Here is a 12,231-nt window from a genome sequence, read left to right on the forward strand (position 1 = left end):
GGAGCAAGTTTCAATTACTTGGAGGACAGATGTTTTGCCAGTAGTCATGGTTTTGTGTTCCCTGGTAGTAGCGCCCTATGAAGTCTATGGTAGCATAAATTCTCAAACTCCTCATCACAATTTTAGACAAAGGAAAATCAGTTTTAATGCAATTCCTTTCCAGATGAAAATGACAATTATTTTTGAGCCTAGGCTTCCTGTTGTTCAGGTTGTCGCTGCTGTTTTCACTCCTAATGAATCACTGTGCAACACCTCATTGCATGTGAATTTATGCAAATTGACAATTAAACAAGGGGGTTATTTTAGTCAAATCAATCAGATATTGTATCTATTTGAAACGATAATATAAGCATAATTGATGGTGCATAATTAATGATTATCCAAGGCTGTTAATAATGAAATGATAAAAAGGTATGAAAGGAGAGAGATGCCAAGGAAACTGGCTCTAAAAAAACCGAAAAGGACTTTTGCTTCGTTTTCTCAAACCACTGAAACCCTTTCTTGCATGTGTAACCAAATCCACTTGCGACCCTGAACACGTGCACACTGCTCTCCAGAAGCATTCTGGAATTAGTGAAGTGAATAAATATGATGGTGTTACAGAACCCTGTCCTGGATCTTTCTGTGTTTAAATCTTGGCTTTAACAGTAGCCAGCTACCTGACCTTGGGAATACAATTAATCCCTCTTAGTTTCACATTTCTAATTTGTAAAAAGATTGTTGCATTATAGGACCATGTATATATAACTGTGGTGTGGATTAAATCAAATATTAAATGCAAAGGTCTTAGGTGTTTTCCAGAAACTTTACACATACTAAATAAATGTTTATTATAATTCTTATTTCCTTTGAAACATCTTTAGTTCTCATTTTCCCACACAAAAAAAGTTATTTTATAACAAGAATTTAAACTATATTGCTTCAAATTTCCACTTAATTCTGGGCTGAGAAACACTTACTTAAATATGAAGTCACAACACCAAAGGCACAATTTATGAAAGAAACAATTGACAAGCTGGATTTCATTAAGGTTAAAAACTTCTGCTCTGAGAAAGATAATTGTCAAGAAAATGAGAAAACCAGCCACAGATAGGGGGGAAAAATTGTGAAAACATAAAGAACTGTTATTCAAAAAAACCAAGAATGTATAAAACTACCCCCCCAAGAAAAAACTAACATCCAGATTTAAAAATAGACAAATACCTGATAAGATACATCCCAAAGAAAGCATACCTTTGGTAAATAGACATATGAAAAGATGTTCAACATCATATGTCATTAGAGAATTGCAAAATAAAAAACAATGAGAAACTCCTATGTATCTATTCAGTTCAGTTCAGTTCAGTTGCTCAGTTGTGTCCAACTCTTTGTGACCCCATAAACCACAGCACGCCAGGCCTCCCTGTCCATCACCAACTCCTGGAGTCTACCCAAACCCATGTCCATGGAGTTGGTGATGCCATCCAACCATCTCATCCTCTGTCGTCCCCTTCTCCTGCCCTCAATCTTTCCCAACATCAGGGTCCTTTCAAATGAGTCAGCTCTTCACATCAGGTGGCCAAAGTATTGGAGTTTTGGCTTCAAAATCAATCCTACCAATGAACACCCAGGACTGGTCTCCTTTAGGATGGACTGGTTGGATCTCCTTGCAGCCCAAGGGACTCTCAAGAGTCTTCTCCAACACCACAGTTCAAAAGCATCAATTCTTTGGCACTCAACTTTCTTTACAAGGTCAACCATAGCCTTGACTAGACGGACCTTTGTTGACAAAGCAATGTCTCTGCTTTTTAATGTGCTGTCTAGGTTGGTCATAATTTTCCTTCCAATGAGTAAGTAAGTGTCTTTTAATTTCATGGCTGCAGTCACCATCTGCAGTGATTTTGGAGCCCAGAAAAATACAGTCAGCCACTATTTCCACTGTTTCCCCATCTATTTGCTATGAAGTGATGGGACTAAATGCCGTGATCTTAGTTTTCTGAATGTTGAGCTTTAAGCCAACCTTTTCACTCTCCTCTTTCATTTTCATCAAGAGGCTTTTAGTTCCTCTTCACTTTCTGCCATAAGAGTGGTGTCATCTGCATATCTGAGGTTATTGGTATTTCTCCCGGCAATCTTAATTCCAGCTTGTGCTTCCTCCAGCCCAGTGTTTCTCATGATGTACTCTGCATATAAGTTAAATAAGCAGGGTGACAATATACAGCCTTGATGTATTCCTTTTCTTATTTGGAATCAGTCTGTTGTTCCATGTCCAGTTCTAACTGTTGCTTCCTGACCTGCATTCACGTTTCTCAAGAGACAGGTCAGGTGTATCTATTAGAGTGGCCAAAATACAAAACACTGAGAACACCAAATGCTGGTGAGGATATGGAGCAATAGAAATTCTCATTTATTGCTGGTAAATAAATGAGAGTAAATTCTCATTTATTGTTCTTGCCAAAATGCAAGATGATACAGCCACTTTGGAACACAATTTAGTAGTTTCTTTCAAAACTAAGCATACTCATCACATAATTCAACACCAGTCATTGGTATTTTGTGAATTATACATTACTTCCAACAAAAAACTGCATATGGATGTTTTATAGCAGCCTTATTCATAATTGCAAAATCTTGGATCTAAGTTAAACATTCTTCAGTAGAAACATGAATACACTGTGGTGCATCACATAAAATGAAATAAAATGAATTGAGCATCTTAAAAAAAAAAAAGTTCTGTCCATTAAAAGACACGGAGAATCTTAAATGCATATTACTAAGTGCAAGAATGCAATCTGAAAGTCTATACTGTATGATTCCAACTAGATGATATCTGTAAAAGGCAAAACTATAGAAATAGTAAAAAAAAAAAAAAAAAAAAAAAAATCACTGGCTGTCTGGGGTTAAAGGGAAGGGAGGGAAGAACAGGCAGAGCACAGAGAATGTTTAGGATGGTAAAAGTACTTTGTATGATTTTATCACGGTGAATACAGTTCATTATACATTTGTCCAAACTCACAGAGTGCACAACATAGTGTGAAACCTAATGTAAACTATGGATTTTGTATGATAACGATGTGCCATGTAGGTTCATCAGTTGTACCAAATGTAACACTCTGGTTCAGGATGCAGACAATGGGGATTGTGCATGCCTTGAATGGAACATAATTGAGACCAAATTGTGATTCTGTACAGTCCAGGTTTAAAGTAGATGGCAGTTTTTTTTTTTTTCTTTCATTTATTTTTATTAGTTGGAGGCTAATTAATTTACAATATTGAAGTGGGTTTTGTCATACATTGACATGAATCAGCCATGGAGTTACATGTATTCCCCATCCCGATCCCCGTCCCATCTCCCTCTCCACCCGATCCCTCTGGGTCTTCCCAGTGCACCAGGTCCGAGCACTTGTCTCATGCATCCAACCTGGGCTGGTGATCTGTTTCACTATAGATAATATACATGTTTCAATGCTGTTCTCTCGAAACATCCCACCCTCGCCTTCTCCCACAGAGTCCAAAAGTCTGTTCTGTACATCTGTGTCTCTTTTTCTGTAACAGCAAGCCAGGGTGGTAATCTTCTTTAGTGTCCCGGGTAGCCCCCAGCAGGTGGCCCATGCTCATGTTGATGGAGGAAATGGCAAGGGAGTCTGCATGGCCTTTGAAAAGATGTTTGATGGCTTCATTTTTGGCAGTGTCTCCCAGCAGTGTGGAAGTATCATGCATGTTGATACAGGATATCTCCTCGGGTTAGACACCTGCATCTTTTACAGAAGCAGCCATACACCTTCTCCTCCGGAATTGGGGGCAGTCATGTGACCGGCATCACCTGAGAGTCCATAGCTCAAAATGTCTGCGTAAACCCAGTCCCCTCTTTGTACAGCCTGCTTGGTTCTTCTCCCACCAGCACACTGCACCTCCTCCCGTTACAAAACCATCTCTGGATGAAATGGTCGACATGTTGACTTAGGATCAGAGCTCAGGCTCTGGAAAATCCAGCAAGTGATAAACGGCTGATGCAAGAATCTGTACCTCCAGTCACCATCACATCAGTAGAGTCATGTGTTATAAATCTAAAAGTCTCCCACTGCATGAATTTCTGTGGTACAGGCTGTGGGTAATGCTTGACTGGGGCCCTTGACTTTATATCTAATGATGACCTGGTCTGCTGCCATATTGATCAGAATCTGAGGGACAAAGAATGGGTTGACTTTATTGTAACCTTTTGTTTGAAACATCAAAGCAATTTCAGAAATAACTCCAAGAGGAACCATTCCCTTGCCAATTGCAGCACACGATCAGCTTCTGACTGAGGATGCCATTAGAATCTTTCAAGGCTAACTCTGCAGCCCCGATGGTCATAATGGTGGGAGAAGACATGCACTTGATATCTGATTTGGGCACAAAGCTTTTTTCATTGAATTGATCTTCATTGTAATCTCTTGACACATAAGTGCAACACTGCAAGGGATATTGATACTCTTCACTGCCACTGTAAGCATTCCACTCTCTCCCTGGACAGACGATCCCATACCAGCTGAGTTCCAACTCAAAGAGGAGTCACTAAGCTATGCCTGTAATGACAACTTGCCTAGGTAATCAGAGTATTGGTACAGTTCCTAAAAATTTCCTTTGACTTATTAATCCTTGGAATAATCTTGTATATATTAAATGAGAGTTTGTCAATTTTAGGAAATTTTGTAAGCCTTTTGACAGCATGGTTGAGATTCAGAGAATCACAAATATTCCTATAACAGACCATAACATGTCCAGCAGGTATTCACTGTTGTTTAAATAGCTTAAAGGTTTAAGAAACATGCTGCCACTCAGTCGTTCAGTCATGTCCGACTCTTTATGACCCCATGGACTATAGCCCTCCAGGCTCTTCTGTCCATGGGATTTCCCAGGCAAGAACACTGGAGTGGGTTGCCATGTCCTACTCCAGGGGATCTTCCTGACCCAGAGATCAAACTCGTGTCTCCTGTGTCTCTTACATTGGTAGGCAGATTCTTTACCATTTCATCACCCGGGAAACCAAAAATAACGTTATCTTTTTTTAATTAATACTTATCAACAAACCACCTGTTTGCATTCAACTGTTTTTAGACACTAAGTCCTCTCAGACATTCTAAGACAATGAAGTGAAACGGTGACTCATTTGATTCACCCCAACAGAAATTTATAATGAAAAATATACAGGAACTCCAAGCCAGATACAGATGGAAGAAAGCATCCTTTTTCAGGACTCAGTTCAGTTCAGTCACTCAGTCGTCTCTGACTCTTTGCAACCTCATGAATCAAAGCCTAATTATAAATAATATTTCTGGTGTCATTGGCACAAAACACATTTCAGGGCCTATTCTTTGAGGCTGATGTGAATGGACTTTTTTTTTTGATCTTCACCTTGGAGACAATCAGGGTTTCTGGGACAGTGAAGGTCAGTGCAAGTGATCAACTCTCTGTATCCCGCCTGACACCCAAGGACAAGAGGAAAAGACCAGGCCCAGGTCCTCCACGAGCCTCTCCCTACCTAACCCCAAGCAGGCTGGCAGCTGGAGGGTGGACACAGAAGAGCAGTGAGCCTGGTCCCTGCACCTTGCCTCTGGCATCCATGCAGCCGCAATCCTCGGCACAATCACCTTTTTTGGATTTAACGGATCATTTTATACGATTCCACTTTCTCTCTTTTCTTAACATATCAGTTATACCTCTCTTTTTAGTATTTTTTTTTCTTTTCTTTTCTTTTTAGTTTTTTTAGTGGTTCCTCCCATTACGTCTTATTCTGTTGCATTTCATCTTTTCCTGTAATCTTTTGCACATTGCAATCCTGAGCGAATTATTCTTTCTCAGACACCCTTGTACTTCTTATGACACTACAAGACATTTTAAGGTATCTGAACTACAAATATAGACACCAAAAAGGCATTGTCAAATTATTAGTCAAGTAAAAATTCCATTCTTACACATGTGTAACTTTCTTCCCCATTGTGATGTTAAAGTCATTTGTTGAAATTAAATACAAGCTATATTCACTGTGTCAGTGCTGCATAAAAACCATGCAGAAACTCGACAAGCTTCAACTATATGCTTTTAATAACCTCATGGGTCCGAGAGAAAGAGATTTATATTGACCTTGGTTGGGTGATGTTTTCAATCTCTGCCTGCCTCAGTTCCACGTCTGGGTTGGCTGGCTGTCAGTTGATTTAGATGGTCCTTTCTTGGGAGACTAGGCTACTGGTATTTTCAACTCTACTGCATGTGACTCCAACCTCCTATATGTAACCTCAGGCATGTTTTAATGGAAATAACAGAGACACAAATACACAAGCAGATTATATAAAGGTGTTTGTAAGCCTTTTCATGCTTCAAGTCTACTACCATCCACTGATCATGAGTCATAAGGCCAAGTTCAGATTCAAGAGATGAGATACAGCTTGTCCAAAATGGGCTGGCACTGTGAAGTTATATGACAGAGAATATGGGTTAAAGCAGGGCAAAAATTAGAGCCAAATACATCAATTTTCCATATTCACTTCCCTTTTTTACTTTTAATCAGTTTGTAATGTATAGAGCAAAACTCAAAAAAAAATACCGGTTAGTGTTTTGCTTGAACTTTACCCAGAAAATGCCACAAAGATAATGACTTAAAAGCAAATATGCATTTCCTAGTTCTGACTTTTCTATTCTGAAAGGTAACTATTCAGTGGAACAAAAAAGGGTTCTAGAAATCTCAGTTTGAGGTGCATTTTTTTGTGTATTTAAGAGTCAACACATTCAATAGTCAGGGCAAGTCTCTCAACTGTTCCTCTGAGTTATGTAAGACACATCAAGTTTCTGTAACATGTCCATGGTACTATCTCTTGATTTATACAAATGTAAGTGTTTCAGTTGCAGCACTGCATAGTAAACCACCACAAATCTGAGTAATTTGAAATAATGGCATTTTATTTGCTCACTTATCTGTAATTTAGGCAAGACTCCGTGGAGATAGCTCACCTCTGTTCTATATGACATGAGCTGGGTCAGCCAGAAGGCTGAGGTTGGTTTGTTCATTTATATTTCTAGAGATTGACACTTAAGACTCAAATGATTAGGTACTGAAATTTGAGGGTTACTTGGACATCTTTATCTATTGCCATGTGGCTTCTTAAATATGGAAACTTCACACCAGATGGACACCTATACGTCATCTCATGTATCTCAAGTTTCAGATCCCCAAAGAGAAGGAGAAGCAGCTAAAAGCTGTTATCACTTCTGTTAGCCATGAAATTCCTGAAGTGTTACTTCTACCACACAAAGCATGTCACCACATACGATTCCTTTTTTAAGGGGACAACATTCAGAATTCACCTCTTGCTGAGAAGAGTATCAAGGTTCTGAAAAATTTTGTACCACCAAATATATTGCTATGGTCATTTTTTGTAAAGTGCAATTAACCAGAGATGCTCCAAGATAATCACCCCGTCGTAGGGCCCACCCACATGGCCAGAGGAAGTTGTTCCCTCCCAGCACCATGCCAGGGACTCTAGCAGTTCACTTGATACTTTGTAACTTTTATGTGTGAGTGTGTGCTAAGTCGCTTCAGATGTGTCTGACTTTTCAGGACCCTATGAACTGTAGCCTCCAGCCAAGAAGACTGGAGTGGGTTGCCATGCCCTCCTCCAGGGATCTTCTCGACCCAGGGACTGAACCCACATGTCTCTTCTGTCTCCTGCATTGGCAGGCAGGTTCTTTACCACTAGCGTCACCTGGGAAGCCCTTGTACTTTTTATACCCTATAGAAAGTGTGTCTCATTTCTTGAGGCCCCTGTTGTCTTTAAGACAAGAGTCCTAGTAAGGGCTAATCAGATAAATACAGTCACTGAACATGTATAATATTTTAAAAATACATTAAATGTTAATATGTGGAAAAGAAAAATGTATTTTTTGATTCTATAGTGACGGGTTCAAACTATCCCACTGAATAAAATTAATTATCAGTTTTATAAAACAAACCTGAAATTAACTTTTTATTGCTTATAAATTCTCTCTAAAACTTTTCCCCCACTAGAATATATGATACAAGAAAACATAAACCTGTTTTTGTTATGTTTTGTTTCTACCAACATATTCCCAATACACAGAACAGTTGAATGAATTACTGAATTGAAAACAAAATCAATTATGACTACAAGCAAGTAAAGGAATTATTAGGGAAGTAAGACCAGAACTTTACACACAATAGATAAGAAGAAAATCATTTTGTTAACAAGTTTGACAGAACTTGGAGTCAGAACCCAACTGTGGAACAAATTTCTTTTCTTCGGGCAAGAAAACTGAGGTCATTTAGTTAAGACACATACTGTACTAAACAATGAATTGATCTTTTCAATTATATTTCCAGTGTCTGAAAAAAAAATACTATCAAAATTCTAGGGTGTTTATAAAAATATATATGACTAGACAGAAATCCAAAAACCCTTCAATGTTTTAAAGCTCTTAGAAACTGAGATCAACCATTTCTATTTCTATTAATATAAAAAGTTTTACCAGCTCTATTTAGGAGCTGTATCAAGAATTAATGGCAATAGAGTCCACTTACAGTGAAGGCTCTAGACATCTATCTCTCGGATTGTTTTAAGTGGAACTATGGATGTGAAATTTAAGAAAGAACAACATTCCTTTTCTATCTAATCAGAGATGATTAATAACATTTTAATGCAAATCTTTACCACTTAAGATGAAGATTTTGATTTCTATAAGAAACCACATTATGTAGATGTGAATAAGCCTTCCCTGATAGCTCAGTAAAGAATCTGCCTGCAATGCAGCAGACCCCATTTCGACTCCTGGGTCTGAAAGATCTGCTATAGGCTACCCACTGCAGTATTCTTGAGCTTCCCTTGGGGCTCAGCTGGTAAAGAATCTGCCTGATATGCGGGAGACCTGGGTTCGATCCCTGGGTTGGGAAGATCCCCTAGAGAAAGGAAAGGCTCCCCACTCTAGTATTCTAGCATGGAGAATTTCATGGACTGTAACTACCACACAATTGCACTCATCTCACATGCTAGCAAAGTAATGCTCAAAATTCTCCAAGCCAGGCTTCAAAAATATGTGAACTGTGAACTTCCAGATAATACAGCTGGGTTTAGAAAAGGCAGAAGAGCCAGAGATCAAACTGCCAACATCTGCTGGATCATTGAAAAAGCAAGAGAGTTCCAGAAAAACATCTATTTCTGCGCTATTGACTATGCCAAGGCCTTTGACTGTGTGGATCACAATAAACTGTGAAAAATTCTGAAAGAGACCAGACCACCTGACCTGCCTCTTGAGAAACCTATATGCAGGTCAGGAAGCCACAGTTAGAACTGGACATGGAACAACAGACTGGTTCCAAATAGGAAAAGGAGTAAGTCAAGACTGTATATTGTCACCCTGTTTATTTAACTTATATGCAGAGTACATCATGAGAAACGCTGGGCTGGAAGAAGCACAAGCTGGAATCAAGATTACCAGGAGAAATATCAATAACCTCAGATATGCAGATGACACCACCCTTATGGAAGAAAGTGAAGGGGAACTAAAGAGCCTCTGGATGAAAGTGAAAGAGGAGAGTGAAAAAGTTGGCTTAAAGCTCAACATTCAGAAAACTAAGATCAGGGCATCTGGTTCCATCACTTCATGGCAAATAGATGGGGAAACAGTGGAAACAGTGGCAGACTTTTTTTTCTTGGCTCTAAAATCACTGCAGATGGTGACTGCAATTATGAAATTAAAAGATGCTTACCCCTTGGAAGCAAAGTTATGACTAACCTAAACAGCATGTTAAAAAGCAGAGCCATTACTTTGCCAACAAAGGTCCATCTAGTCAAAGCTTTGGTTTTTCCAGTAGTCAAGTATGGATGTGAGAGTTGGACTGTAAAGAAAACTGAGCACCCAAGAACTGATGCTTTTGAACTGTGGGGTTGGGGAAGACTCTTGAGAGTCCCTTGGACTGCAAGGAGATCCAACCAGTCCATCCTAAAGGAGATCAGTCCTGGGTGTTTATTGGAAGGACTGATGTTGAAGCTGAACCTCAAATACTTTGGCCACCTGATGCGAAGAACTGACTCACTGGAAAAGACCCTGATGCTGGGAAAGATTGAAGGTGGGAGGAGAAGGGGACAACAGAGGATGAGCTGGCTGGATGGCATCACCGGCTCAATGGCCATGAGTTTGAGTAAGCTCCAGGAGTTGGTGATGGACAGTGAGGCCTGGCGTGCTGTAGTCCTTGGTGTCGCAGAGTCGGACACGACTGAGTCACTTTCACTTTCACTTTCAAGCCTTCTACTACTATCATTTAGCACTAGCAAGAGATGAGGAAGAGAGTGTAAATGTTGAGAGAAAGATACACCTGGATTCATACAGTAGTTCCAACAACTACTACCTGAGTATGTCTTTGGACAAAGTAGCCAATCCTCATGAACTTCAATTGTTTATTCTTTTTTTTTTTTTTCATTTTTTGGTTGAACTTATAAAACTTAGCAAACAGTTTGGCCTTTAAGATTAAATGGCTTATTTAAGCATAATACTGTGCCCAATCAATAAGTAGCAGTTGATCCCCAACTTCCTACTTAGCATAAACCCTTAAAATTAAATAAATTATACATTTTTCCTAATAAAAGAATAAGAAGTAAGTGAGTGATGATAAGCGATTGAAGTACCAAGCACCCAGAGTTTGGGAAAGGTGGATATAATGAGACCAGCTTTTCCTGCACAATAGCACCAAGGAGTGCTAGATTTTAGAGTCATTCACGGAATACATATTTATTCATCTCACATGAAGTGCGAGGAAGTATGGCAAGCAAGATAATGTGCCCAAGGGCAGAACTCCTCAGAATCCATCATCACATTTTAATAAATATCTCGTCTCTTCTGCAACAATGGGAGTTTTTATAAGGTGAACCAGCTCATATGCACTTGACAAATAAGGGGCTGATGTTAGCATAATGGAGAAGTTACATTAGTTCAAAAGGGATACTTCCTAGCCAGCTAATTTTGTGGTAATCATCAGCTGAACATAGCAAGCAGTTGAGTAAATGGTCCTGTTCATCAGCCACGTTCACTATCCTCCCAGGGCTCATCAGTTCAGTTCAGTTCAGTTCATTTCAGTCCCTCAGTCGTGTCTGACTCTTTGCAACCCCATGAATCGCACCACGCCAGGCCTCCCTGTCCATCACCAACTCCCGGAGCTTACTCAAACTCAAGTCCATCGAGTCAGTGATGCCATTCAGCCATCTCATCCTCTGTCGTCCCCTTCTTCTCCTTCCCCCAATCCCTCCCAGCATCAGGGTCTTTTCCAATGAGTCAACTCTTTGCATGAGGTGGCCAAAGTACTGGAGTTTCAGCTTCAGCATCAGTCCTTCCAATGAACACCCAGGACTGATCTCCTTTAGGATCGACTGGTTTGACTTCCTATTTTGTTTTGTTCGTTTTCCTGACTTGTATGCATTTTAACCTTGTCCTTGTGACACAGCCTTCCCAGCATTTTTTTTTTAACAAGTTCCCTTTGGCTACTTGTCTCTTACCTTTTTAAAATAAAGTCCTATAATTTCCAGAGCAATTTTTGTTTCTGCAGGATTTAATACGTCTTTGTGGGCCCAGACGCTCAGTTGTGTCCAACTTTTTGCTACCCCATGGACTGTAGACCATCAGGCTATGGTATTTCTGTGGGATTTCCCAGGCAAGAATACTAGAATGGGTTGCCATTTCCTCCTCCAGGGGATCTTGCCAACTTAGGGACTGAACCCGGGTCTCTTACATCTCCTTCATTGGCAGGTGGATTCTTTACCACAAGCGCCACCTGGAAGTTGCTATTTTTATTAGGATTATAGTTGTGTTTTATGAGTGTTCTGTTTATAATAGGTTTTAGAGTGATCTGCATTGGTCCAATTTTGTCCACAAACCCCATTTTTTGTACACAATTTTTCAGAATATACAATCTTTAAGAATGCTGTATCACAATATAGAATACATTTAGTTATTATCCCTCCTAAAAGCCAAAGAAAATGGAAGTTGCACTTTAACTCTTACTTACCAGTCTTTCTCTAAGAATTGAACCTCAACTTCTGAAAACACAGGCAACCATCCCTGAAACAGTCCATCCCTTCAGCTGGATGTTTTCCTCATGGACGTCTAAGTTCAGTGTATCTCCTAGGTGGTCCCCAAATTGCTGGGCTTTATATCACAACACTGCTCACATTCAAATACAACTTCCCATTGATTTCTCAAGTTCAAACA

The 12,231-nt window shown here is 39.6% G+C and overlaps 1 pseudogene; it reads right to left on the minus strand.

The window, feature by feature from the left end:
- Window positions 1-2,798: 2,798 nt before the first annotated feature.
- On the minus strand, window positions 2,799-4,692 carry LOC122422019 (annotated as a pseudogene).
- Window positions 4,693-12,231: the final 7,539 nt, after the last annotated feature.

Source organism: Cervus canadensis, chromosome 19 (assembly GCF_019320065.1).
Source record: "Cervus canadensis isolate Bull #8, Minnesota chromosome 19, ASM1932006v1, whole genome shotgun sequence".
Lineage (NCBI taxonomy): Eukaryota > Metazoa > Chordata > Mammalia > Artiodactyla > Cervidae > Cervus > Cervus canadensis.